Raw genomic sequence first — 27,810 nt, forward strand, 5'->3', positions numbered from 1 at the left:
GCTGTCGTTACCGCACTCACACAGCACTGTCCCTGGCTGTCAGTTCCAACAACCAGGAATTGTGCATACAAAAAAATAATAAAGTTTTTTTTAAAAAACAGCTAGAGGTGCTGCTATGGCTTTCTGACCGGAGGATGCACAGACTCCCTGCAAGCACTGGTCAGATGCCAAAAGAGGGAAAGTGCAATTCAACAGACAGGTGTAACACTCTCCCTCTTCAACAAATCAAGTTATAATACATACGGGCGGTGTCAGGACCTCCTTCACCATGATAATGGGTGAAGCCATGACAATTGCTGAAGATAAGCACATGATCATACATCCCCCCCTCGGTGCCTTATTCAGAGTTGCAAGCAAACTGAATTGCAATAAAGCTGGTCGCATTCGTGAGTCGGGTTCTGGACTGTAGATAAACAGTAATTAGATAAATAGACACCAGATGTTAGACAGTCAATAGGTCTACAGGGACAAAATGTTGAATCGCTAGAGGACAACATGTAAGGTCGACAGGTACAAAAGGTCGGCTGGGTGAAAATGTTAACATAAATGGTCGACACATTTTTTTTTTGTGGCTTAGGGTTGGGCACTTACTGGAGGGTTAGGGTTAGGCACTTACTAGTGGGTTAGGCACTTACCCCGATGGTTAGGGTTAGGCATTTACCCAGATGGTTAAGGTTAGGCACCAGGAGGGAGGGTTAGGGTTAGGCCCTTACCGAAGGGTTAGGGCTAGGCACTAGAAGGGACGGTTAGGATCAGACACCTACCCCGACGGTTAGGGTTAGGCACCAGGAGGGAGGGTTAGGGTTAGACACCAGGAGGGAGGGTTAGGGTGAAGTTTAGAGCTAAAAAGCAAAAAAATCATGTGTCAACCATTTTTTTGTCAACCATTTTCATGTTGACCTTTTGACACTGTCGACCTTCTTACATGTCAACATTTAGTATGTCGACCTATTGTTTGACTAAAATCTGGTGTCTACCTAGACATTGTCTATCTCTTATACCACACCCCGCAAGTCTTCCCCTTCACGTACTTGATGCAGCTGGAGTATAAGTTCTCAAAATGCTTGCAATCGCAATCACAATACAAACGCAGGACATCTAATGGTTGTATAGTGCAAGTAATAAGTACCCATCTGACATCCAAAGCGAAACAGAGGCAAATATTAAAAAACTTTTTTTTTAATGACAATTCTTAAAAACATAGGTTATGGCTTCCCCTTCCCCCAAATGACTATGTAGCATTCTTTTATTTTTCAATTAGTCGTAAAGTGACTTTTAAAACACACTTGCTGCAGTTTCAGTGCAGTTGTATAAATGTTTGTGGTTTTAACGTTTGCAACCAATCAGATGCAGTCATCATTATCAGTGTGAAACCATATAAGGGCTATAGTGTCTGTAGCCCAGGCCCCTCCAGGTGGATAGATTTGCACCTTTTCACTGGCCATTTTAGTCACACTTTTGATCTGCATGCCCACACCGCACCCTTACTATACTTTGGCCAGTTCTGCACACCCACTGCACACATTTCCACGCCTATTCTAGTGCTAGTCCCTGTTCCCCAGTCATTTGCAGTTGTAGGCCGAGTATGCACACAAGAAAATGACGTGGATGGCAACATTTCACTTGTGCACTGAAAAAGATGAAACTTGCAGCCAATAAAGCTGCAAATCATGTTTAAGCCTCACCCTGAGTAAGGCCCTCATTGTGCATGCATATATTGTATATATCTATCTATAACTACAAGCACACTATGAGGCAGATTGAGTTAAATTACATCATGTATTTATCAGCCCATTATGCAGGGCCGGTGCTACCATTAAGCAGCTTTAGGCGGCTGCCTAGGGGCGCCGTCCACTGGAGGGCACCACAGAGTACGTAAAATTAAAAAGGATGTCTCTTTCAGTCCCAGACAGGTTGATTTAGTGTGTGTGCGGGTGGTTTTATTGAGCGTTGACAGGGTTAGTGTATGTGTGTGAGAGTTTGATGAGTGCTGGCAGGATGAGTGAGTGTGTGTGTATGTGTGGGGGGTAATGAGTACTGACATATATTGGAGCACAGATGTATGGCATAAATATATTGGGGCATGGATGTGTGACAATGTATTGGGGCACAGCTATATGGCATATAAAGAATTTGGGGTACATGTGTGGCATATGTACTAGGGGCATTGTTTGGCATAATTCATGCGATGTGGCATGTATTGGGAGCACAAATGTGTGGCATGTTATGTATTGGGGCACAAATGTGTGGAGATAGAGCTGTGTGGCATATAATTAATTGTGGAACTTAACATATTATGAATTGGGGGCAGTGTTATGAGGCACAGTATGATTTTGGGGCTCTGCTCTGTGGCATATTATAAATTAGCATCACTAATATGTGGCATAGTATGAATTGGAGGGAGCAGGGGCCATGGTTGACTTGTTGCCTAGGGCGCCCAGACACCTTGCACCGGCCCTGACATTATGGTAGGCTGATTCTGTTAATAAACATAGCTGATGGAACCCATTCCGGTTGCTGTCAGATTTAATTGGATCTACCCCAATAAGTAAGTAGGCTATAGGAACATATCATACCGTAAATGATTCATGAAAAGTACTGTAACTGAAATATATTGTTACAGGTGATGAAACGTAGGTGCATCATGTGACACCGGAGACACAATCCATGACATGAAAACACGCACTGTCCCCACCTTCAAAGAAATTCAAAATAACTCCATCAGCATAGAAGGTCATGGCGACTGTATTTTGGGACTACAAAGGCATGCGTCTTGCTGATTTCCTCACCAAGGGCTCTATTTACCACGTTCCGCATATTGAATGCAGATTGTAGTGTGATATTACCGACTGAATTCGCATTGCGAATTCAGGCAATATCACAGGGATTTACTATAAATCCCTTGCAGGGACAGAGCTTGCGATAAAGCTCTGTCCCTGCGAATCCCCTCCGCACACTAGTCACGGTATTTTCGCAAAAAAATACAGTCACAAAGTGCCCGCAAATGCACCGACCGACCGTTGCTGCTACCCCCCTCCCAGCGCTAAGCTCTTATACCTGGTGCTAAGCCATGCTCCCCCACGATCGCGGACCCCCGCGACCCTCCCTCTCCCTTAATTACACTTACCTGCATGCCTCCGATCAGGTGATCTCCCTTACTGCACTGGGACCCGATCACCTGATGACCGGGCCGCAGTGCACTATGGGAGACCAGCTGACCGGAGGGGAGTCATCCCCGGAGGCCCGATCACTGGTCCCTGGAGTCAGGTAAGTAAAAAAATTTTTAGACAATTTTTTTTTTTTACAGTAATCAGCTTGCGGTCTGTTTAGACCACACAGCTGATTACTGGGACCGACTCCCGGCTCTGCTGTCCCCATTAGAGCAGAGCAGGAGTCCGGTAACCGGAGGAGACCCTGGATAACGCCACCTCCAGGTGGCGTTATTATCACAGGGCTTTCCCCGATATTTTTTTACAATTTATTTTTAGTAACTCTGGCCGGATCACATTTCCCATTACAATTATGGGAAATGCGATCTGCTTTACTAAAAATAAGTGATACTTAGGGGTTGGAGTAGAATTTTACGAATTCTACTCCAATTGCCCTGTAATAACTATAGGTGATACTAAAATAATGTGAAAAGGGTGTGAAAACACCCTTTTTCACTTTATTTTAGTAAAAATAATGTTAATAAATAGAGCCCCAAGGGAGATAATGTGAATGCTGTCTGCTATTGTGTTACATGGAGCCGGTTGTGGAGGGCAATTATTCTAAAACGACCTGGGTTGCTGAGAACAGTCGTCGGATTTCTGCAGGATAACACCAGCCCACACTCAGCAAACCGCATGCGTGAGTTGTTATGGTGCTACCGTTGGGAGGTACTGGACCAACCTCCCTACGGCCCTGCCGTTTATACACCTGCTTCTCCATTGTCCATCACCGCTTTGGAGAACCCCAGCCAAGAGGTGATTTCTCTGACACCACGCTGACACTAGCCAAGCCACTGAAGCTGTATTTATACAGGTGCCTTTGACGGCTGGATGAGCCGCTGGCTCACAACTAAGCGTTCACAGCGGTGATCTCTCCCTCATTTTCTGAGCTGGGCCCCTGCATACACTGCCAGCGGCTGTGATTTCCAACTCCTTCCACAGCAGCCGGAGCCAGCGTGCACACATCGAGCGCTCACAGTGGATGCCATCACGGTTCCTGTATAGACACTGGAGCACCTGTACACGGACTGTGTGTACCTACTGAAGGTTTGGATATACCTTTTTCAGGCAAAGGTGAGCCGTCCATCCACCTTTATTACACGGCTTTCACGCCATCAGCTCCTGTTTGGAGTCACACATACGGTATCAGCCTGCTGCTTGGTGTATATACTTATCAGTCCCCCACCCACCAGTAGATATATATATTGGACATTTTGCATGACATTTGCTTTATATCAGACCATCATACAGAGAGGTTTTCCTCTCTTTTTTCCTCTATTCCTGAGGAATTGCAGTGTACTCTTATTATTGCTACATATGTATTGCTTTTATTGATTGTGACATTGTTATTAAAGTGTTTGTATTTTTGTTCTACAAGCGCTACATTTGTTTCTTTTTCCTGACCTGGCACCAGCTTGGTTTCGCTTTTAAAATGATTGCCACTTTAAAATTAAGGAGAGACCCCATAAAAATAAGGGGCGACCCCATAAATGTAATAGAAAATTGCAATCTATTACATTTAGCCCCAAGTGTGTGAGGGATGATCTTCCATTGTACCCTGAGAAGGGCTGTCTCGCTATAGGTAAAGGTGCCCGGCTGTGAACAGAGGGATGTATATAAACATAGGGGCCCATTTATTAATGATCGCATTTTGCAATGCGATCAGGGCATCCAGTACTGCCCATGATCACATTGCAAAATGCGATCATACCGGCTGAATGTACTATCCGGCACATGCAGGGAGACGGGCTCCGAAAGGTGCATGCGGGACTGCTGCACATGCGCAGTCCCGCGGACTGCACATGAGCGGCGCCCATTGCCGGTGGAGGGATCTGGGGGATCCCTCTGCCGGCTGAAATGCGGTAAGTCCCCATAGACTACAGCGGCTAACGCTATCTTCAGATAGCTTTAGCTGCTGGGGCCAATATCGGGAATGCTTAGCATTCCCGATATTGATATATTTGGCAGCATCGCATCCCCCATAGAAACCTATGGGGGAGGCAGCTGCGGGCGGCAATGGAGTGATCGCATACCTGCTGCGGTCCCTCTTTCATACATCCGGGGGATACTTAATATTTGAGGTAAACCTGTTTTTGGGGAATTTACCTCAAATTAACTTTGATAAATGGGCCCCATACTCTCCTTTCTGTTATGGCTCAGCGTCTGTAAAAATCAACAATATTTGAGCAGACAATCACATATACAGTAAAGGCTGTAATGAGGAAGTCTCGAGGGGAGCACTCTGAAGACTCTCTTCTTGAGGTACCAATTCCCTCACACTGGCACTTTTGAGGGGGCAGTGCGTACGCATGCCCCCTCCTCTTTTTATCTCTTTTTCATGCTCCAAAACAAAATCTTGCTTTTTGCATGTTGGAGCAAAATTAGGTGAAGTCATTGCCCAAATCCATGCTCACCAGGAACTCTCATGATCTCTCCAATACCTCCTTTTGCACCATCTTGCCCTGTAGGATGATATCGCTAAACACATTACATAAAGCTGAACCAATATCCTACACAAGTGTGCCAATGTTTTCTACATCTAAACAGTAGAAATACAGGCAGCCCCAATAGTAGGCAATGATTTCAGGTGACTTTGTTACTTTTGTTACTATTATTATCTATTAACACCCATCAAAGTGTAAAAGTAACAGATATAGGAGCTCATTCAGAGCCGCTCGCTCTGAATGTGGGCGTGTTTTTTGGTCTCCGGCCGCTCGCAAAGCTGTGGGCGACCACCCACAGCTTGTGCGAGCGGGCTAGAGACCGTTGCAATAATCGCGACCATCAGCCTTGCGTCGAGACCCTGGGGTAGGCCGAGTGGACTTCCTGCTCTAATAGAGCAGGAAGTCCACTACTGACATCAATAGTGATGTCAGTTGGACCGCCCAACAAACGCCAGGCGTTCCGAAGGGAATGCCTGCGTTTGTGCAGCCACCCCCCTACCCACTCACAAAATGGGGCGAGCTGTCAATCAACATCAACAGCCGCCTCATCTTGTTGCAAGCCCCATAGCAACTGACCTTCATTCACTCAGCGGGGCTCGCGCATGCCGGACCTGGCGCATGCGGGGTGTGCAAACATCGGGCCGCTTGCGAGCACACAGTGCTTGCGAGCGGCCCTGAATTAGCTCCATAGCACAAAAACATTTTCTCAAATGGGCCATAAAATTTCGGAACTAGAGGTGTAGCGTGTAGCCAGGGCACCCCAACTATGTGCAATGGCGCCCCCCTTCCAAGTGTTCCAGGGAGGAAGCGTGTCCAGCATATTTGATTACATTAAAGGAGTGTATAAATAAACATTAGGGGTAATATCGAACTGGGGCATGGAGGGCTAAATATATTCCAACCCCCAGTAATTCCACTAATAAAAGACACTCCAGGCTTCAACCCCCTTCCACTCCAGCCTTCAGCCCCCTGCCAGTCCAGCCATCAGCCCCCTGCCACTCCAGCCTTAAAGCCCCCTGCCACTCCAGCCTTAAAGCCCCCTGCCACTCCAGCCTTCAGCACCCTGTCACTCCAGCCAGGGGCATATTAAGAGAGGAGAGGGCCCATGTGGACTTCTCGTGTGGGACCCCCTCCTCTCTCCCTGGTGTCTGGCAGCCGACTGAAGTGGCTGGCCAGCCACTAAAGCATTAGTAGACTCCGGGCACTAGAGTGTGAACGGAGTCTACTGTGCATGCGCAGAACGCCAGAAAAATGGCCGCGGTGGCCATTTTCCAGCGTTCTGTAGACTCCGGGCACACTCTTTAGTGCCCGGAGTTTATTGCGCATGCGCAGAGCACCGGAAAATGGCCGCCGCGGCCATTTTTACGGTGTTCTGAGCAGCAGTGACACCCGACGCGGGGCCTCGGACTGGTAAGTTTAGAAAAAATATGGGTGCAGTGTGTGCGGTGCGGGGCCCCCCTGGACCCTGGGGCCCATGTGCCCCGCACACACTGCACCCATTATAGATACGCCACTGACTCCAGCCCCCTGTCACTCCAGCCTTCAGCCCCCTGTCACTCCAGCCCCCTGCCACTCCAGCCTTCAGCCCCCTGCCACTCCGGCCTTCAGCCCCCTGCCACTCCAGCCCCCTGCCACTCCAGTCCCCTGCCACTCCGGCCTTCAGCCCCCTGCCACTCCAGCCACTAGCCCCCTCTGACTCCAGCCCCCTGCCACTTCAGCTTTCAGCCCCATCACTCCAGCCTTCAGCCCCCTGTCACTCCAGCGCACAATGCAGCAGCCCCATATGACAGAAGCACCCCTGGATCTGGCACCCGCTAGTCTGTCAGCTTAGACAGCTGCCAGTTAGACTTAAGGTAGTGAGCATGACGCTGGGCACACTCTGACATCTTCGGTGCCTGGAGCTCGCACTCCACCAGAACCGCCCTCCCTACACAGGGTGATGTAAGGTTTCTCAGCACCCTAGGCAAAACTGCAGCCTACTGAGCCACCCCCCACCACCACCAATACCCACTTCCAACCCTTCAGGTGAAAGTGAGAAGGCATCATCTTAGTACTACAGCCGCCACCTGCATTTAGTACAACAAGAATGGCTCTCTCAGACACATCTTTAATATTGTGATGGCCAGACTTTGTGGCGGCCCCCAGATCCTGGCACCCCTAGGCAGATTGCTAAAGCTGCTTAATGGTAGAGCTGGCCCTGTCCCTACACCCCAGATCATATATATCTGTCACTGATCATTATACAATGTGTGTTACACAGTATGTGTGACATATACAGCAATGTGTGACACTATCACCTGTTATTAAATACACCGTAACCCTCTCATGTACAGACCACAGTCATTATAGTGTATTACTCACTCCAGATCTATCAGGGTTGCATCGATGTTCACTTCTAATGTCTAAAGATATATACCTGTCACTGATCATTAAACACTGTGTGTTACATAGCATGTGTGATATATACAGCAATGTGTGACACTGTGACACTATCACCTGTTATTATACCATGTACAGACCACAGTCATTATAGTGTAATACTCACTCCAGATCTCACAGGACTGCACCGATGTTCCCTGCTAATGTCTCATCATATATATAAGTAATGATAATTATACAATATGTGTTACACAGCGTGTGTGACATATACAGCAATGTGTGACACTGTGACACTATCAGCTGTTATTACACCATAACTCATGTACAGACCACAGTCATTATAGTGTATTACTCAATCCAGATCTATCAGGGCTGTACTGATGTTCCCTGCTAATGTCTCATCATATACAGAGGTGTAGTGTGTAGCCAGGGCACCTGGAGTACGTGCTATGGCGCAACCCTTCCAAGTGTTCCAGGGAGGAGGCATGTCCAGCATATGGGGTTAAATTAAAGGAAAGTAAAAATAAACTTTAGGGGCAGTATCGAACTGGGGCATGGAGGGCTAGATATATTCCACCTCCTAAAGTAATTCCACTAATAAAATCCACTCCAGACTTCAGCCTCCTGCCTTTCCAGCCTTCAGCCCCCTGCCACTCCAGCCATCAGCCACCTGCCACTCCAGCCTTCAGCCCCCTGTCACTCCAGCCCCCTGCCACTCCAGCCTTCAGCCCCCTGCCATTCCAGTCCCCTGCCACTCCAGCCTTCAGCCCCCTGCCACTCCAACCATTAGCCACCTCTGACTCCAGCCCCCTGCCACTTACTTCAGCCTTCAGCCACCTGCCACTCCAGCCTTCAGCCCCTTGTCACTCCAGCCCCCTGCCACTCCAGCCTTCAGCCCCTTGTCACTCCAGCCCCATGCCACTCCAGCCTTCAGCCCCCTGCCATTCCAATCCTCTGTCACTCCAGCCTTCAGCCCCCTGCCACTCCAGCCATTAGCCACCTCCGACTCCAGCCCCCTGCCACTTACTTCAGCCTTCAGCCCCCTGTCACTCCAGCCTTTAGTCCCCTTTCACTCAAGCCCCCTGCCACTCCAGCGCACAACGCAGCAGCTGCATAAGACAGAAGCACCCCTGGAGCTGGCACCCGGTAGTCTGTCAGCTTAGACAGTTGACAGTTAGACTTAAGGCCGTGAGCGCGATATTGGACACCCTCTGGCATCTTCGGCGCCTGGAGCTCACGCTCCACTAGAACCGCCCTCCCTACTCCCCTAACGGGGACATGCACCTGTGGGTATGTGGTTCCATATAAGTTTATACATGTTGCGCACTCATTCAGAGCAGGCTTGCCTACTTTATGGCTGCCCTTTCCAGGAGGGAGCAGCCAGATCGGCATGATGGGGGCATGGCCAGCACAAGGAGGCGGGTCTGGTCAGACTGTGAGTATTTGTAGGTGGGGACTGAGCCACGCAGTTGCACCATTTTGGCCCCGCCCCGCTACACAATGCCAATATTACAGGCATTGTGAAGCAGGGGGCGGGGCCAAAATGATGCTATTCAGAATGAATCGCGTCACCGGCCCCCCCACTGCGGGGGTTTCAGAGGTAATTGCGGGGCTGATAGGAGGGGTGGGCAGCAGCCGGGCGGATTTCCTGCCTTCCCAGGAAGTCAGGAGCGGCACCAGATTATCGGGAGGCTCCCAACCAAATCGTGAGGGTAGGTAAGTATGGTTCAGAGCCTGCTTACCTGCTGATATTGCAGCTGTGAGAAGTGGCAGAGCCAAATCTGTTTATCAGTTAACATTTGTGGCAGTTTAGAGGAGAAGGGACTGTAGCCTGATGCTGACAGGTTTAACTGCACACTGTGGTGGTTACTTCAGCTGCTCATACAGGGGCTTGTTACAGTAGAATTAGTTGGATCATAGATGACCACTCAGAGTGAATATAGTTGGCTGAGAGCCTTACAGAGAGCTTGCCTAAATTAGCTCGATGCATGGACAGGCTATGACTGCATGAGATCAATGGAAAACCTGGTATACATACAGTGCAACTATATCTGTGCAGGAGGAGTTAGGAGATGTACATCATTTAGAGATGTGTGTAGATCCCCATGTTTTGGTATTGGCAAAACCGTCATCAAATGTTATGGTTGGCAAAATCACCCTCAAGTGTTTTGGTACGGATTTGGTTTGGATTTTTAAAAAAATTGATGAAAACAGCTAAAACCATGTAATTTGGGCCTGTTTACATGCAATCCAAAACCGAGATCCGTTTTTGAAATCAGTGTTCTGAACTTACAACAAACCCGAACCGGGGCTCAGTTCTACTCTGAACCCCAAAAGTGATCCGAGCTGGGACTCGATTCAACTCGGAACCCTTAAGTTCGGGTGTATTCGTTTTCAGCAAAATTGAACTACACTTTTCTAATATAATTATGTAAATACTAAATATTAAAACTTATGTACTGTGCTGATGTGGAAACTTAAGGGGCTCAATCCAGTTACGAGCAAATTACTTGCAGCGCGAGTAAGTGCAGCTGTATGCCGCATACGGTACATTCGGGCTCGCACATTCTTGTTTGCAGCAACACAGGGCTAAAAAAGTATAAACAGGATGTGGAAGCCTTCCAAGGAAACATTGCTGCTGAACTACTGCAACAAGACTGGTTATGCTTCATTCTCTTCATTTTATCTCCGAGGACCTTGAATCCTATTTATGTAATGTTATGTTTATCAACTGTCATTATAATGCATATTTTACATTTAAAATGATTTTCTTTAACAACTAATAACTTACAAAACTTTGTTAAGAATAAGAAGTAAGAATTTCATAAAGTAATGAAAGAATAGATTAGTAAACAAGAGGGGCTTTATAATGCAGCTTAATACTGAATAATTATGGACATTCAAAACCTGAAACACATTATCTCTGACTCCTGGGTATCTGTCCTGCTGCTCACAGGCCACAGTGAACAGTGGGCCTCATTCAGAGCCGAACGCTCTGACCAGAGCGCTCGCTCTGAATCAGGGCCCTCCTCCATGAAAATGGAGCGTCCTCCTGGACGCTCGCATAGCTGTGGGTGACCACCCACAGCTTATGCGAGCGTCCATGATGATGGTCGCGATAGTCAAGACCATTGCGACCATCGGGCTTGCGACGGAGACCCTGCGGTAGGGTCTCGCTGCCGCAAGCCCTGGAGTGATTTTGGCTCTATCAGAGCCAAAATCACTCCCACTGACATCACTAGTGATGTCAGTGGGGCCGGCTTCAGACGGTAGGCGTTCCCATGGGAACGCCTCCGTCTGGCAGCCACGCCCCTGGCACGCCCACCAAAGGGGGCGTGCTGTCAATCAAGATCGACAGCACGCCCCCTTTGGTGCGAGACATGGAGCGAAGGAAAGCCCGTCGCATTGGGGCAACATCGACCCGCTTGCGAGCGTCCTGCACTCGCGTGCGGGTCTGAATGACCCCCAGTCTTGTGTGTTGTACATAGTGCATAAGTGATTTAAATGCATGGTATTCAGAGCAGGAACAGAAACCAATAAGTAGTTTCCAGCATCTTCAGTTTGTTGTTTCCTAAAAAACACAATGAGAACCTCACAGCTGGGACGTGCAGCAGCTAGAGGCTTGGTACCTATTTGTGCTATATTCAGCCCAGTTCAAGTGTTTTTCACTAACACACTGAACTTCTGGAGTATTTAAGGCCAAGATACACTGTCAGTAACCTAGTCACGGAAGACACAGCCTTGGTTCTGAGTCCTGTTACATACAGTAGGTGTATCTTCATGGCCCAGCCTTGAAAAATTCATGCATTAAAAGCATTGGTTACACTTACTAGTGTAAGAAAAACAATAGCTCAGGGCTGCATGTCATGATTTACTATGCAGAAGAGCAGACCCCCCACAACTTGGAATTTAACCGGAGACTGAGAACAAAACAAAAGGGCAGGAGAAAATATACAAGTTTTCCTGTAAGCTCTTCTCTCATTACCTTATGCAATTCTCTGCTATTGTCTCAATTCTATCTTCCATCTTCCAGATGGTTGTCACCAATTGTTTAGATGTTTACAGTTTAACTACACACCTAATCAAACACCACACAGGGTGAACTGCAGGCAGTGTCTAATTTGGAATGTAGGTGTCTTCTGTTCAATGTGGATTGTTGTCTCTAGTCATTCACATAGTAGGTAGGCTTATCAGTAGACAATACATGGCTATTTGAGTTGAGAGGAAGTAATCCTTTAGTAAGCAAATATACATGTGTAAGTAAAATGTTTAATGTTTAGAGAAAATGTATACATAACCCAACAAATTCCTAGCAAGTGGTGAAGAGAATTCTCATAATTCTCAGGGGCCTATTCATTAAACCTAAAAATTTGATAATTAGGTTTAGAACTCGCATGGAGTTCTACCTAATTATAGGTGGAATTCATCATTCCACCTCTCCATAAGTATCTATTGCGAAAAGCTGTCATTTTTGCAATGACAACTTTTCGGGAAATAGATACTTTTCCCTGCCTACACTACCTTATCGCATCTGGAAACAGTGCTGCGCATGCGCTGTTACATCTGTAAAACCAGCGCATGAGCAGCACTGCCTACAGATGCGTTAAGGTAGTGTACCCCCCCGACCCCTCCCCCCTCAGCTCACCTCCCCCTGTCCGCGCAGCAGTCTCCGGCTCCGTCCTGCTGGTCTGTCATGTGGTTTCCCAGCAGACCACATGACAGATTAGTAAGAAAAAAAAACTTTTTTTTTTTTTTTTCAAAACTTTCTTGTGCTCTGCTGGGGAGCACACATGTCCGACCAGCCTCCGGAGCCTGAGGACGGAGCAGAGCGCCGGAGGGACTCGTCGGGGGACCTGCACACGCGGATACAGCTAAGTCGATTCTGCTATTCGCCACCTCACAGTGGCGAATAGTAACTGCATCAAATTCCGAAAATTCATAATTTTCGGAATTTGATGAATACCACAATTTCCACATCCCCATACTAATGTATGGGGAGTGTGGAAATTAACACAGGGGAACTTAGCAAGGAGATATCTGTGATATCTCCCGTGCTAAGTCTGTTCATGAATACCAAAATAACGTTATTTAAGGAAAATGTCCTTAAAAACGTTATTTTAGTGTTGATGAATAGGCCCCTCAGTCTGTTTATCACTAGTATAATATTCCCAGTGTATATACTGTATGTGGAGAACCCAGATTTCCCTGCAGTGAAATCAGGCCATTGGGCTACTATTACAGGACATGTGTCCCCAAAGTGACCATGATGCCTGATAATAATCAAAATGAATGATGTGGGAATAAAGCCCTTATCAGCCTGTAAAACTGCAAGGAATATGGCTGCTTGGCTCTTGCTTTAAATGGCTAGTTTTCATCTAATTTGGCCGCCTTCACCTTTGATTAAATAAGATATGGATCCAATTGCTTTGTGCTCTTGTGAGGAGTCTTGGGGGCAAGTAGAGAAAGAAACTGCATACAGCAGCACAGTGAGGTTATGCACCACGTATGAGATGCCATGTAATGCTTCCATTGTCAGGGGTCTGTTTATGAAAACTAAAACCATGCGGAGATGGATGTATTTAAATGGTTTATGTTTTGGAGTAATGTAAGAAATGCCTAACGCAGGAGATATCAAAGAAATTGTTTGTTTTAGGCAAACTAATGCTGCAGACCACAGTCTCCATTATTCTCAATGAGGACTGCGGTCTGGGCCAAGTTATGCACTCAGAAAGCTTAGCTTGGCCCACTAGCTAACACCATCTTCAGAAGACATTGGCTGTTCTAACCCTATGGTGAGATCATGTTCTAATCCCTCCCCAGCAGCCTCTATGCATTTGCTCTCCCTGCTTGCAAAGTATTGTTCTATGCATGCATAGCTTGATGCCTGTATATGCATAGCCTGATGTCCATGCATGCGCAGGCTTAGAGCTGTCAGCAAAGTGATAGTGATTCCTCATCCTGGATGCTACCAAAACCCTTATCCACTCACTGGTCATCTCCAGATTTGACTACTGTAACCTTCTCCTAGCTGGCCTCCCAGTCTCCCACTCTCTCCACTAGAATCGGTCCTCAATGCTGCTGTTCGGCTCATCTTCCTCTCCAAACGTTCTACATCTGCCTCCCCTCTCCTTCAAGCGCTACGCTGGCTCCCCTTCCCCTTCAGATGCCAATTCAAGGTTCTTACACTCGCCTACAAAGCTCTCATCCAATTGTCTCTCACTTACAACTCTGATCTCATCTCCCTTTACACTCCCGCCTGTCCACTTCGTTCAACAAATGCATGTCGTCTCTTCTGCCAACTGATTACTTCCTCCAAGGGCCGTAACTAGGGTAGTGTGACCTGTGTCATGACACAGGACACCGCAGAGCAAGGGGCGCTGTTTGGGCACCAATGCTCTCTCTGGCACTGGGCACCAAAAAGTCTAGTTACGGCTCTTCTTCCTGCCACTCCCGCCTCCAAGATTTTGTCGGTGCTGCTCCCTACCTTTGGAACTCTCTCCCTCTCCCTATCAGACTCTACACCTCTCTACAAATCTTCAACCGGCTCTTAAGACCCACTACTTTATAAAGGCCTTCCAGCTCTCATCCTAACCCACTTCATGCTCTTTCCTCCCTATCTACCCTTTCTGTGTCATGCCTGTCTGCCTGCCCCTCCCCTTTAGAATGTAAGCTCTCACAAGCAGGGACCTCTTTCCTCATGTGCACCTAACACTTGACTGCTAACTCCCTGCTGCTTATTGTTAGTATTTTAATCGCTATTGCAGAAATGTATATAAGCCATGTCCTTGTCCTGCACTGTAATGTATAGTAAAGGTGCACATCCACTAGACGATTAAATTGAGCGATTTAACGATAATGATATCATTATCGTTCAATCGTTCAATAATTGTTTGCAAATCATTTGCACATCGCTTAAAAAAATGTCTAAAACGACCAGTGATGCATGCTCCCGCTGGTCGTTTAGACATCTATCATCGGACAAACATGCTGGACAACCTGACGATAACGTCAGGTTCAGCATGTTTGCAGATGATTGATGTGCCTACACTGAATGACTGCTCGTTCAGTGTAGGCACATAACAGACTGACAAACGACTGCACGATTACAATCATGCAGTCGTTTTCATGTCTTTAAGTGGATGTGTGCCATAAGTTACTCGTTTCTTATTAATTTATTAGTTTATGTGCTCTGTAAGGCGCAACGGAACACTTGTGGTGCCATATAAATAAAGGATAATAATAATAATAGCAATAACTATCACTTTACAGCAGACCTCTTCAATAGGACAGGCTACTGGAGTTACTGTACCAACAAGCAGGGGCAAAGGAACGAAAATTTTCATGGGGGGGAGAGGATTACTATAGGGCCTGAAGACCATTTTTCTCGCGTTTGATATATTGTTTTACGGCAGTTGTAACACTGACTGTAGCTATACAAAAAATCCCAATCTTATGTTAATTTTTATCAGTGTTTTTGAGGTTGGACAACTCAAGTTTCATTGTTTATTTTACTATAAAAATTTATTTATTTTATACATTATTAAATAAATATTATTACTATCATTTAGTACAATAGCTGTTAGAAATATAGATAATTTCAATTGTTCATCTTAAAAATGTACATTTTTCATAGTCATTAACCTTGTTTTTATTCAGATTACGTTGACAGCCTAATCTCATTTGATTGGGAGAAAATTTTTAATCTATAGTCACTGCCTCACTGGTTATGGTATGTGCTATAATATCTGGTATGTGCTATACTATCTGGTATGTGCTATACTATCTGGTATGTGCTAAGATCTGGCGACAATGAGACTGCTGCTAAAGTTTAAACCATCCGCAGGCCGCAATCATTCGCTCTCTCTGTTCCTTTGTCGTACAATTTACGAGAACAGTCAATGGGAAGTGCAGCTTCCTGGTCTCGTGTGTCTGCTAATGCTTACTGCAAATTGTGATAGCAAAATGAGTGCGGCTTCTAAGAAAGTAGGCCCTACTGCCAGCAATGGATATGTAGACCCCTAAACATTTTATATAGCAGAATTCTTTTCAGCTGGACCTTACAATCCAATGTATATACTGCAGGAATATAAATGCATCAAGGCCAATTTAATCAGAAGCAAATTAGAGAAACAGTATGCCTTCGGATTGTGGGGTAAACCAGATGATGCCCATGCAGCAGAGGGAGAACAAATCCAAGGTAATCTGCTCTCTAGTCAGTGAAGAAACCATGGCTCTAGCACTGTACCACCATGCTGCAATTTTGCGACATTGCTCATGTATTTAAATTAATATAATAAAAGATAAGTAGGAAAATATTTCCTTTTGTTTAAATAGGCTTACTGTAAGCTAAATATGAAGATCAACATGTACTTTACATAGTTCCCTGATTGAAAGTGGCTATTAAAAGTGTACTAAGCTCTAATGCACAGTATAATGCTTGAGAAATAAATTACTAATTTATGCTTTTATATCTGTCTACATTTAAGATCACTGGTAATTACCATGTAAATGTTAGAATAAAAACATGACAGTGATAAAACATCAGAATTCAATGCTTACTAGTAGTACCTATACAGTGTTTCAGGAGAAAAGTATAACCATCATTACAGGTGTAGACAATGCCCCATAGAGAATTGGGTGAGGTGTTCATGTTGAATATTCACTTGCTGGTATGGTGATGACAAGAAGGACCCCTAATTCCATGTTAAAATTATAAAATTAATTTTGAATTCTGTTTTAATTATTGTTCTGACAGATATATTTTAATAAAATGTTCTGATTAGTTTTAACCAAGAGTAGCATAATTAATATTAAATATCATTATTAATGCATATTGGATTAGTGCATTCCATAGCTGAATTCCAGAATTAATCTATGTCAAAGATAATTGTTCTCTTTGAAGCCTTGCATAACATAATAATAAGGCTAAGCGGTAGGTGGTGTTAGTCCTCCACAACATAATAATAAGGCTAAGCGGTAGGTGGTGTTAGTCCTCCACAACATAATAATAAGGCTAAGCGGTAGGTGGTGTTAGTCCTCCACAACATAATAATAAGGCTAAGCGGTAGGTGGTGTTAGTCCTCCACAACATAATAATAAGGCTAAGCGGTAGGTGGTGTTAGTCCTCCACAACATAATAATAAGGCTAAGCGGTAGGTGGTGTTAGTCTTCCATAACATAATAATAAGGCTAAGCGGTAGGTGGTGTTAGTCTTCCACAACATAATAATAAGGCTAAGCGGTAGGTGGTGTTAGTCTTCCACAACATCATAATAAGGCTAAGCGGTAGGTGGTGTTAGTCTTTCACAACATAATAATAAGGCTAAGCGGTAGGTGGTGTTAGTCTTCCACAACATAATAATAAGGCTAAATGGTAGGTGGTGTTAGTCTTCCACAACATAATAATAAGGCTAAGCGGTAGGTGGTGTTAGTCTTCCCTAACATAATAATAAGGCTAAGCGGTAGGTGGTGTTAGTCTTCCACAACATAATAATAAGGCTAAGCGGTAGGTGGTGTTAGTCCTCCACAACATAATAATAAGGCTAAGCGGTAGGTGGTGTTAGTCTTCCACAACATAATAATAAGGCTAAGCGGTAGGTGGTGTTAGTCTTCCACAACATAATAATAAGGCTAAGCGGTAGGTGGTGTTAGTCTTCCACAACATAATAATAAGGCTAAGCGGTAGGTGGTGTTAGTCCTCCACAACATAATAATAAGGCTAAGCGGTAGGTGGTGTTAGTCCTCCACAACATAATAATAAGGCTAAGCGGTAGGTGGTGTTAGTCTTCCACAACATAATAATAAGGCTAAGCGGTAGGTGGTGTTAGTCTTCCACAACATAATAATAAGGCTAAGCGGTAGGTGGTGTTAGTCCTCCATAACATAATAATAAGGCTAAGCGGTAGGTGGTGTTAGTCTTCCACAACATAATAATAAGGCTAAGCAGTAAGTGGTGTTAGTCTTCCACAACATAATAATAAGGCTAAGCGGTAGGTGGTGTTAGTCTTCCACAACATAATAATAAGGCTAAGCGGTAGGTGGTGGAATAAAAAATAATTAACTTACAGTTTAATTTCCATCTGATACAAAAAAATGTAGATTGTCCATCTCAATGTGTTATTCTAAACACATACCTATTATAAAGGAATATAGGAATAATATAAATCTTGCTTAAAACAATGTATACTTTTCCTTTTATTTAGATTGTTAAACTGAGGGACAGGTCAATATAGATTACTTTGAGGTAGAAAGAAAGAGCATTACATCCACTATAGTATATACCCAGTACTGCCTTGTTAACCTTCAACCTCTGTATAACAATGGGAAGAATGTCTGTACCAGGAGCTAACCTCAGGCAAAGATCAGCAGACAATACCTGAATATTGTGACTGGTAGGATGATCGGAGAGTCAACCTAACGAGTGAGCATCTGCCCAACATCTGGTTTGTTCTGATAACAAAAGTTATCTGCAACAGCTGGCAGATTGCTAAGCTGCTGTTTCAGCACCTTTACCACAATAGAGGAATTCACAAGTTCCTTACCCACTATACAAGAGTAACGTACAAATACTATTCTTTTGGCTTTCTTACCATGTTTATAGCCATAAAAGTGTCCTTGCATAGAATGTGGCTAAGGGAGTCTACGAGTGAGCATGCAGGTATGTTTAAACTGTTTGGAGTGCTACTTGGTTTCCTGTTTTACAGAAAGGAACCTTAATTATTAATTACCAGAAGATTCATGATTTGTACTTGTAAGAATATTTCAGACATGAAATACAGTATTATCCATTTTATGTAACCTTTCAATATTCCCTTCAGTCCTGCTACACTGTACAGCCTACGGCGGTGTGCCACCTACACAAACCTGCTCTGGTGGCATGCTGTGCACAGTATAATTCTTTTCACCTGGTGGTTCTGGACATTCCCCTGGGTGACAATACATATGTCCCATGGATGGAGTGAGACACTTCCACTGAGCAGAGCAGGTCACACCCCCTTGTGACTTACTATGCACCATGCTTTCATCTCCCTGAAATAATATTTTTAAAGTTGGCAAGCATGCTGTTTTATTTGTGGCGTGGGACAGGCTGGGGACATAGGGTCTGATTCTGACCCGGTCGCAAGCGCTGAGCGCTCACAACTGGGTCGATGTTTGCCCACTGGGCATGTGCACGACGGAGCCGGCTCCGACGTGCGCATGTGCAAGACCTGGCTAGCGACAGGTGCTCCGTCGCTCCGGGTCTCGCACCAAAGGGAGCGAGCTGTCGATGGTGAGTGACAGCTCGCCCCGTTTGGTAGGCATGGCCGGGGATGGCTTCACAAATGGAGGCGTTCCCAAGCGAACGCCTGCCGTTTGTGGGCGGCCCCACTAACATCACAAGTGATGTCAGTGGGAGAGCTTCCGGCTATATTAGAGCCAGAAGCTCTCTGGGGCTTGTGGCCATGAGACCCTACCATAAGGGTCTTGTCGCAAGCCCGATGGTCGCGATGGTCTTGACCATCGCAACCATCATCCTGGCCGCTCGCAATAGCTGTGGGTGGTCACCCACAGCTATGCGAGTGGCCAGGAGGCCGCACAAAACAAAAAAAACACCCAGATCCAGAGCGAGCGCTCTTTCAGAGCGTCCGGCTCTGAATCAGGGCCATAAAGAGTTAGAAGGGTCCTTTATGTTTCATTTGTTCTGGGCCCATGATGGCAGCTCTGGATCCAGATGCACTAAGAGCATGGCATCTAGGTTTCCACACATGCTTTCATGACTGTATTGAATATATAGGGGGCAATGGACATGACAAACACCCAGGGCCTTTGATACTTCGGGTGGGCCTTGGTGATGGGGGTGTGACCATTGGAAGGGTTGAGGCCACACACCCTCATTGTATACAATTTTATGGTGCAAGCCGCCACCACCACAGAGACCTTGACCATGGCATTGCAAGGGGGCATGGTTCTGCCTCACCTGCTCTCCCAGACCCCTACGCATTACCCAGGCCCGGGTAAATTGATTTTTTTTTTTACAAAATATGTTCTCCCTCCTCTCATTACCCTTCAAACACCATTAAATCAATGATTTCACTTAGCTAAGTGCTTCCCAACTGGGTGCTGACACTTGCAGGGGTGCCATGAGTTGGTGGTCAAGGACCAAAGCAAATTATTTATGGTCTATGTGATAGCCAAAACCAGTGCTGGTGGCTGCCAATCATAAAATATGAGGACAAACAGAAGCTCAACCCTGTTCACCACAACAACATAATAAGGATAAAAGGTAAGCACAATTTACTTAATTTAATAATTTCTTAATAAGGAACGTTTGGTCTAGGGATGCCATGAAAAAAATGCTGATACTCTAGGGCATACAAGAAAGTTTGAGAACTTCTTAGCTTGTTCCTACAGAGGAGAGCAGGGCCGAGCATCTGCCCTCTGAGCCAATGGGCATATGACTGTCCAAGCCCGCCGCAAAGGCAGATTTTATATACTGCACTACAGACAAGTGACAAAGCTGAGTCTGCTTCTCTGACAAAATTCTTGCAGCTGTCCTTCATTGCATTGCAAAAATGTGACAGGAGAGCCACTAAACAGTACTGACAGTGGGGCCATAACTAGGGTGGTGTGGCAGGTGCCGTCGCACAGAGCGCCAGATGTCATGGGTGGAACCAGCTGCCACCACCATCTGTATTTGCCGGGTGCCTGCTGCGATATATGTTGTGCAGCGGTGCACCCAGACAGCCCCTTCTCTCACTCCAGAGCTCCACTTGTCGCTCCTGCACCATGTGTGGGGAGAGATGTGACGTCCCTCCCCACAGTGCCTCCTCCACCCCGTACCGCCTCCTTCTCCATCCTCTTCTCTGTGGAGTCTATGTTGCCGCCTCCTCCTCCTTCCTGTGCCTGGTGAAAGTTTGCCTGGGGCAGGGACAAGTTGAGATTGTGGACCCACATGATTCCTTCGGCCGTGCAGTTGTCATGCAGCCCCAGGCTGCTTATGTGGTCAATGTTGCCTGAGATTTCATAGGACGCTGCCCACTGCTCCTGCTCCCCGACTCACACTAGCCCACAGACTCTGCTGCTGACATCTGTATTGCTGGATGGGAGAACAGTAAGTGCCAAGGGAAGGGAGAGACGAAACCTGTAAACTGATGAGGGGACAGGACTATTTATTTATGAGTGTGAAGGGGGTTACATTGTCATTAAATATAATAAGGGTTGGGGTTGGGTTTTTTTTTGATAGTCATTTATTTTAATGCTTAACGCATGTAAGGAGAGGCCACTCCTCATTGGTTAGTGGTCTATGCTTGCCCCTCAGGAAAAAAATGTGCTAGCCAGCCCCAGGACTGGGACACAGACTCGAGGGTGGAGGTTCTGGTTATGCAGACATAAGGGTTTCAGGGGCTGCAAACAGGATGCTGGGGGTGTCGATATGAGGGTTCTGGGGATACAGACATTAGGATCATAGGGATAGGTGTTGGTGTTTCAATGTGTTTAATATTGGTAGATGAGGTATTCTGGGGTAATATCTGGCTTATTTTTCGGTATGCATTACAGGGGAGTGCCACAAGACCATGCCCTTTAAAGACTGATGGGGGCGCGCCGATGATCTTTCTGGCACAGGGCATCAAAATGTCTAGTTATGGCTCTGGCTGGCAATATTGCTGTCAGGTAAGTGTACTACATTTTATCAATCTCAAAATCTTTTGAAAATGTCACTGCCAAACGACACCATCCTCCTCGCCCTTATCTGCTGGTGGTTATTCTATAACAGTTGAACTGTTATAATTTGAAAAAAAAAATGTTGTGTTAAGTAAGTGGAATTGCTTTTCTCAGAGGTAGATTGAATTAGCTGCAGTGTAAAGCTCCGGATTTAACATCCAAAGCTATTCAATTATTATGCATTTTCCCCACATGGTAACCCTGCAGCTAACATACATTAACCCATAGATTCAGCCAGGGCTGGATTAAGGCTTGTTGGGGCCACGGGGCAACTAAGTTGTGGGGTCTACCCTATCTGTGCCTACCCTATCTCCCCAACCCCATCCCCTACAGCCACAAGACCCGGTGACTGTCTGGTCCCGCACCCCGCTCCAGCCCCATACGAAGCCTCTCTTACTTTATGTACAATAAATAGGTATAGTTCTTGCACCAATAAGTCAGGTATATAGTTATTCAAATACCAAAGTTACTTCATCTGATGATAGAACAGATTCCAAGTGTAAACGATCCTTGCTTGATTCTCTTGTTTTAAATCTTCTCTTAGACCGGGATGCATATAAAACTGAGCATATAAAAGAGAAAAGCATAAAGCTCCACATAATGAAATACTGTATAATTATTTTATTTCTTCCAAAGTATATAAAAACACTTATTGACAACACCAAACAAGCATATTCTAGAAAATCCCACAAAGTCTCCCGGGAATGACTAGTGGACCTGCTGGCAGTCTGGAAACGTGCCCCCATGGTATCTTCTACACACACCAATGCGTTTCGACTCCCAATTTATCAGCATCTTCCTCAGGATACCCCGAGGAAGACTCTGATAAATTGGGAGATGAAACACGTTGGTGCGTGTGGAGAAGGTAGAAGGTACCATAGGGGGACGTTTCCAAACTGCCAGTAGGTCCAATAGTACCTGAGGACATAATAATAATATTTCACTATTCAAAAGAGAAAAATACAGCAACATACTGTGCAGATGGCCAGGATGGCACTAGCAGGTACATTGTTTAACTCACACTGGGTCTAAGTGAGGCACCTGAGATATACATGTTTGCCCAGCTGGCCATTACAACCATAGTTAAAGAGGACAGATGGGTTTTATGGAGTTATACAGGGCTCCCAGAAGTACCCACACTGTTTGCCCCTGAAATTAACCATCTTTATGTTCCCTTGTGGGTGATATGGCTCAGTGTAACTCCACTGAGAAAACACTACAAAAAGGTCTAGTTGAAAATAGCCAACGCCCACTGGTCTTTTATTATTACTTATGGACACTGGAAAAAAGGAGAGTGCTGACTAGTATCACTAGTAGTCTCTAAATATTCCATATTAAAGGCCATCAGTGCAGCCATCCTCATAATAGGTTAGACATTTTTATTAACATATACCAGAAAGGCTTTCTGGCCTTCCATAGTGAAACTAACAGGTTTAGACCTAAGACTTCTTGCCATGCCCAATCTGGTATATACTGACCTCTTTGGCTCATGATTTCATAGACAAGATCAAGTCTAGATACATTCCTGCAGATCCTTTTCTGACCTTAATAGAAACCAGCCTGGGACTATAAGGTGCTCCCAGATCCCAAAGAGGAGGCTTCTTAAACAGGACATGAGACACTCAGAGGTGCTGTATCTTCCTACTGAAAAGGAAGAAACATCAGTAAGGTTGACTCTGTCTGGAAATACCCACAAACAGGTGGCTCCTAAAAATAAATTTCCAGAGTCTTCCCCTGATGTACTTCCCATACCAAGAATTTTCTTGTAATATGAATTACAAACCCTTGTTGTATGAGGTATTGTCAATAGCTTGGGAGCATGAGAAGATACACTTAGACATCTCAACCTCCAAAGGCTGGACAAGCAATCTGTTTCTCGTAGATAAGTTATATGGGTCATATAGACCAGTGCTAAATGTGAAGGCACTAAATTCAACATCAAAATGAAAAGGGTCAGGATGGAACAGGTGGCAGATATCCCTTTCCTTTTCTTCCAAAAATTGATTTAGCCTCAAAATAGACCTAAAAAAGACTTTATATTCCATCCCAACCCAACCACAGGTGTCTCTTGTGGTTTTACTGGAGCGAACGTCTGTTTCAAAAGATGGTGATAGCATCTAGCCTCTCAATTGCACCTTTTGCTTTCACATGTCTTCTGATGAAAGCTGTGGTGTCTAACTTTTGAAAAAGGGTAATTTGCAAAACTTATTCAGATGACATGTTATTCACACATGTAAATTGAAACATATTAATCAGTCACAAGACATGTCTCTATCTACCGTATCCTGAGCTCAATTCTCTATGATCAGTAGTGAATATCCCACAGTCCTCGGAAAGCACTATATATAAAATAATAACGCGCATGAAGGTGATCCGGTCTATGTATACACATTAATGCACTCTATATAGGATAGGGCACCCCTGTACACACCGGTCAATGCTTAAAACTCAATAAGAACTACAGTACAAAGGTCAAATACTTACCATTGTAAAAAAGTAAAAGGTAAAAAAAATATTCTAATTATTACCACTGACTTAAGTATTGGTTACTTTTCACAGTCTCCAGTGCCTCAGGCAGATTTCCCCTGTATCCCTGTGGGCAGTCTGACCCTGACCTTTTTTAAACTTCTTAGCTCCCTTAAGGCCAGTACACACTGTCAGATCTTGCTGGGTTTTTGTCACTGAGGAGGTGAGGGTAGTAGTGGGGCAGTCTCCAGCAGATGGGATTAAATGAGGTGGTAGTATATAGTTTCTCCTCATGTACTCGCTGTGTGTATGGAGTATGAATTAGAAACCGGACATCACGGTTCATCATGCTGGTAGGATCAGGTGAGTATTAGAGCTGTCGAGTATCCTAGATGGAGTAGTTCACTAGATTCACTGCGTGTTGACAAAAGTGTTGTACTAAAGATGATGGAATGTAGCAGGTAATTTTGGACTTATTTTTAGGACAGTCGCTTGTTGTGCAAATAGATAATATTTACCAAGTGGTCATTGGCGAGAGTCCGCAGATGATAGGGCTGGAGAAAGCAATCCACTTGCAACTATATAGTAAGTCCAAGTCTTTACAGTGATGTCCATAAACGAAAGAAAAGTCCAAAGGTCCACAATAAACAGGAGTCACATCCAAAAGTATGCAGTGTTGTTGTATCAGAAACCACTTAACGCGTTTCGCTGGACCAAACATGTCCAGCTTCTTCAAAAGCATGTTCCAAATGTCCGTAGAGACCCCTTTTACACCTCTTAGATTTGGGAATAACAATCATCTGTAACTCATTAACAAGTACTAATTGAATTAGAAAGTGCTAAAATAATATCTGTTTCTCATATTATAAACAATAATCACTATTAGCTAGAAGGCAATCGTATTCCCCCATATTATTATGAATTCAGCATATATTACTTATCCCTCTATTTCAACATAGATAATTCCTAACGAGCTCACTAGACGCCCAATCACGTTTCTATCATTCTAGTCACATGCTCCTCGGTGGCCAATCATAGTCTACATAGTATTATTTACATGTTTACTAGGTAACTGCTATTGCAGAAGTGGCCAATACATCATAGCGAGCTCACAAGACACCCAATCACTTGACCGTCATTCTAGTCACGTGATCATAAGTGGCCAATCATAATCCTGCATAATATTATTTACATGGTTACTAAGTTACTGCTATTGCGGAATTAACTAATACATCAGGTATCCTTCCACACTATACCGATCATGTGACACGCTAGTCGGCCACATGGGTCCTTATTGGACTGTTCATACCTACCAACGACCATTAGGTAAATATTTGCTATCTGCACAAGTGACTGTCCTTACAACAAGTCCTAAATTACCAGCTATTCTCAATTCTAACTAAAGGAGTCCTCCTAGCAGTTGTATTATAAATATTCAGCATACACATTGAGATTCACTCATGCTGCTATTATGAATTAATTTTATTGTTTTAACATTATAATAAATTGTTGATTTATTGTTTACACATCCATTTATCACATTTTTTTAATTATTATATATTTTACTCTATAAGCACTGGTTCCTATACATATAGATGAAAGTGAGAAAGATGTTTTGTTGAATAGACCTAATTAAGTTGTGCCCTGTTGACATGCCATTTTAGGGAAAGAAATAATGGCAGAAAAATGATGTACAACTGAACAGCACATCTGCTCAGCATCAAGCAACAAACAGTCAGTAATGTACATATTTTCAGAGATGTGTGAAATGAACTCATTGGCATGGAGAAGCAATCAATTACTTGAGATTTATATCCACAATTGTGATTACTTTGTAGTCTTAAAAAAACCATACATATGTGAAATGAAGCAAAAACGAGCACTGCACGCAGAAGGAATGCCTATTGTATTTATGTCAAATTCCTGACATACAGATGAACTGTGACTTTCATAAAAGAAGAGTGTACTATGTAAATGATATAATTCTGTTATTTTACATCATGATAGTAGTTGTGTAAACTTGTTTGAAATGAATGATCACAGATTTGAAGCTACAAGTATGTACGAACTTCCACTTGGTTTAGTGCAACAATGTCACTTAGGAAGCAAGGCAATAAAAAGTGAAATAATACAGAAATGGAGTAAAATAATGTAAAATATGTGCTTTTAGTCATATTGGGACAAAGGTACTACATAAATATAGAATTATTATTATCATTATTATATAATCATATGTACTGTAAAATGGTGTTAAATCATAGCTGCCAACTTCTGACTGCCCCCTCCGGGAGGGGGCAGTCAGGTAGGCACTGCAAGGCTCGTGTTGTGGCAAAGGGGGCAGTGCAAGGGGGGCGTGATGATGTGAAAGTGTCATTGTGGCCCCGCCCACCGCTTTTCAATGCCTAGATTACCGGCATTGTAAAGCGGGGGGTGGCAACGATGATACAATTTAGAGTGGTGCACACGCTTCTGGGCACCCGGGAGCAGCACCGAGATTTGGAAGCCTCCCGACAGTGCAGAGAGAGAAGGCACGTTTGCTTTAAACTCAAAACTTCTACTTTTTAAATTAATACTATTAAAACTGCACACAAAACCTGCAAATAATAAATAATATAGTCACAAAGTTTTTCCAAACATGAAATTATGTGATCTATCATTATGAATAAACTTTAAAACTCTTACCTTTTTAAGAACAATTTTACCCTCTTTATTCTGACAGCCTTAATTAAAATAAAGACCAGTCACTTGCATATTCCTTTATATACATGCAGCAGGAGAAGTTTAATCATTGGTTAGTGTATGACATGATCACAGTGTGCCCCACTGCCACTGTACATCACTTGTTGGTGATCACACTAATTATCACAGGAAGGACTGGAGAGAAATTGGGAAGTATAGCTGGCGAGGAATGTCTTCAAGGCTTTCAGGAGTTTACTAGTATCTGAGATTGCATGTAGAGAGTGAAATCAATATCAGTGCAAGGTCATTTATGGTCAGGATGCGTAGACATGTTATGTCCTGACTTGAATGTATAAAGAAGATTATTTTTTACAAGAAGCGCAAACACTTTAACCCTTGTCCCTTCCATGGTTGAATAGTTGTGCTCACTTAAGAAGTTAGTATCGTGTTTCACTATTGTTGCATTGGTTTCTCCAGGAAAACTTTTTTTTTCTTTTCAATCCTCCTGAATGTATTTTTTATAGGGGTGAGCGGGTTCGGATTTCTGAAATCCGAACCCTCCCAGACCCCCCGATCCGAGGCCGATCCGAGTCAGGTTCGACATTTCCCACCTGACTTGGATCTGAAATCAAGGCAAAACGTCATCATCCCGCCTTCCGGGTCTTGCGGGTTTTGGATCCTATATAAGGTACCCGCGTCGGCGCCATTTTCTCCCTCGGCTGTGGACAGTGAAGAGGGATGGTGGGAGTTAGGGCTGGCTGGGCTGTGTAGAGTAGTGTAGTGTAGTGCAGTGTAGTGTTGTGCTGTGCTGCGTTGTGCTGCTGTTGTCCATAGGGGCTGTGTCCACTCCAAAGTCCTGTGCAGTGTCCCAGTCCTAAAGGGGTGCTGTAGTGTTGTCCAGGGGGTGCTCTGTCTGTCAGGGGTGCTCCCCCC

This window comes from Taudactylus pleione, unplaced genomic scaffold, assembly GCF_031769625.1.
Source record: "Taudactylus pleione unplaced genomic scaffold, aTauple2 ptg000202l, whole genome shotgun sequence".
Taxonomy (NCBI): Eukaryota; Metazoa; Chordata; class Amphibia; order Anura; family Myobatrachidae; genus Taudactylus; species Taudactylus pleione.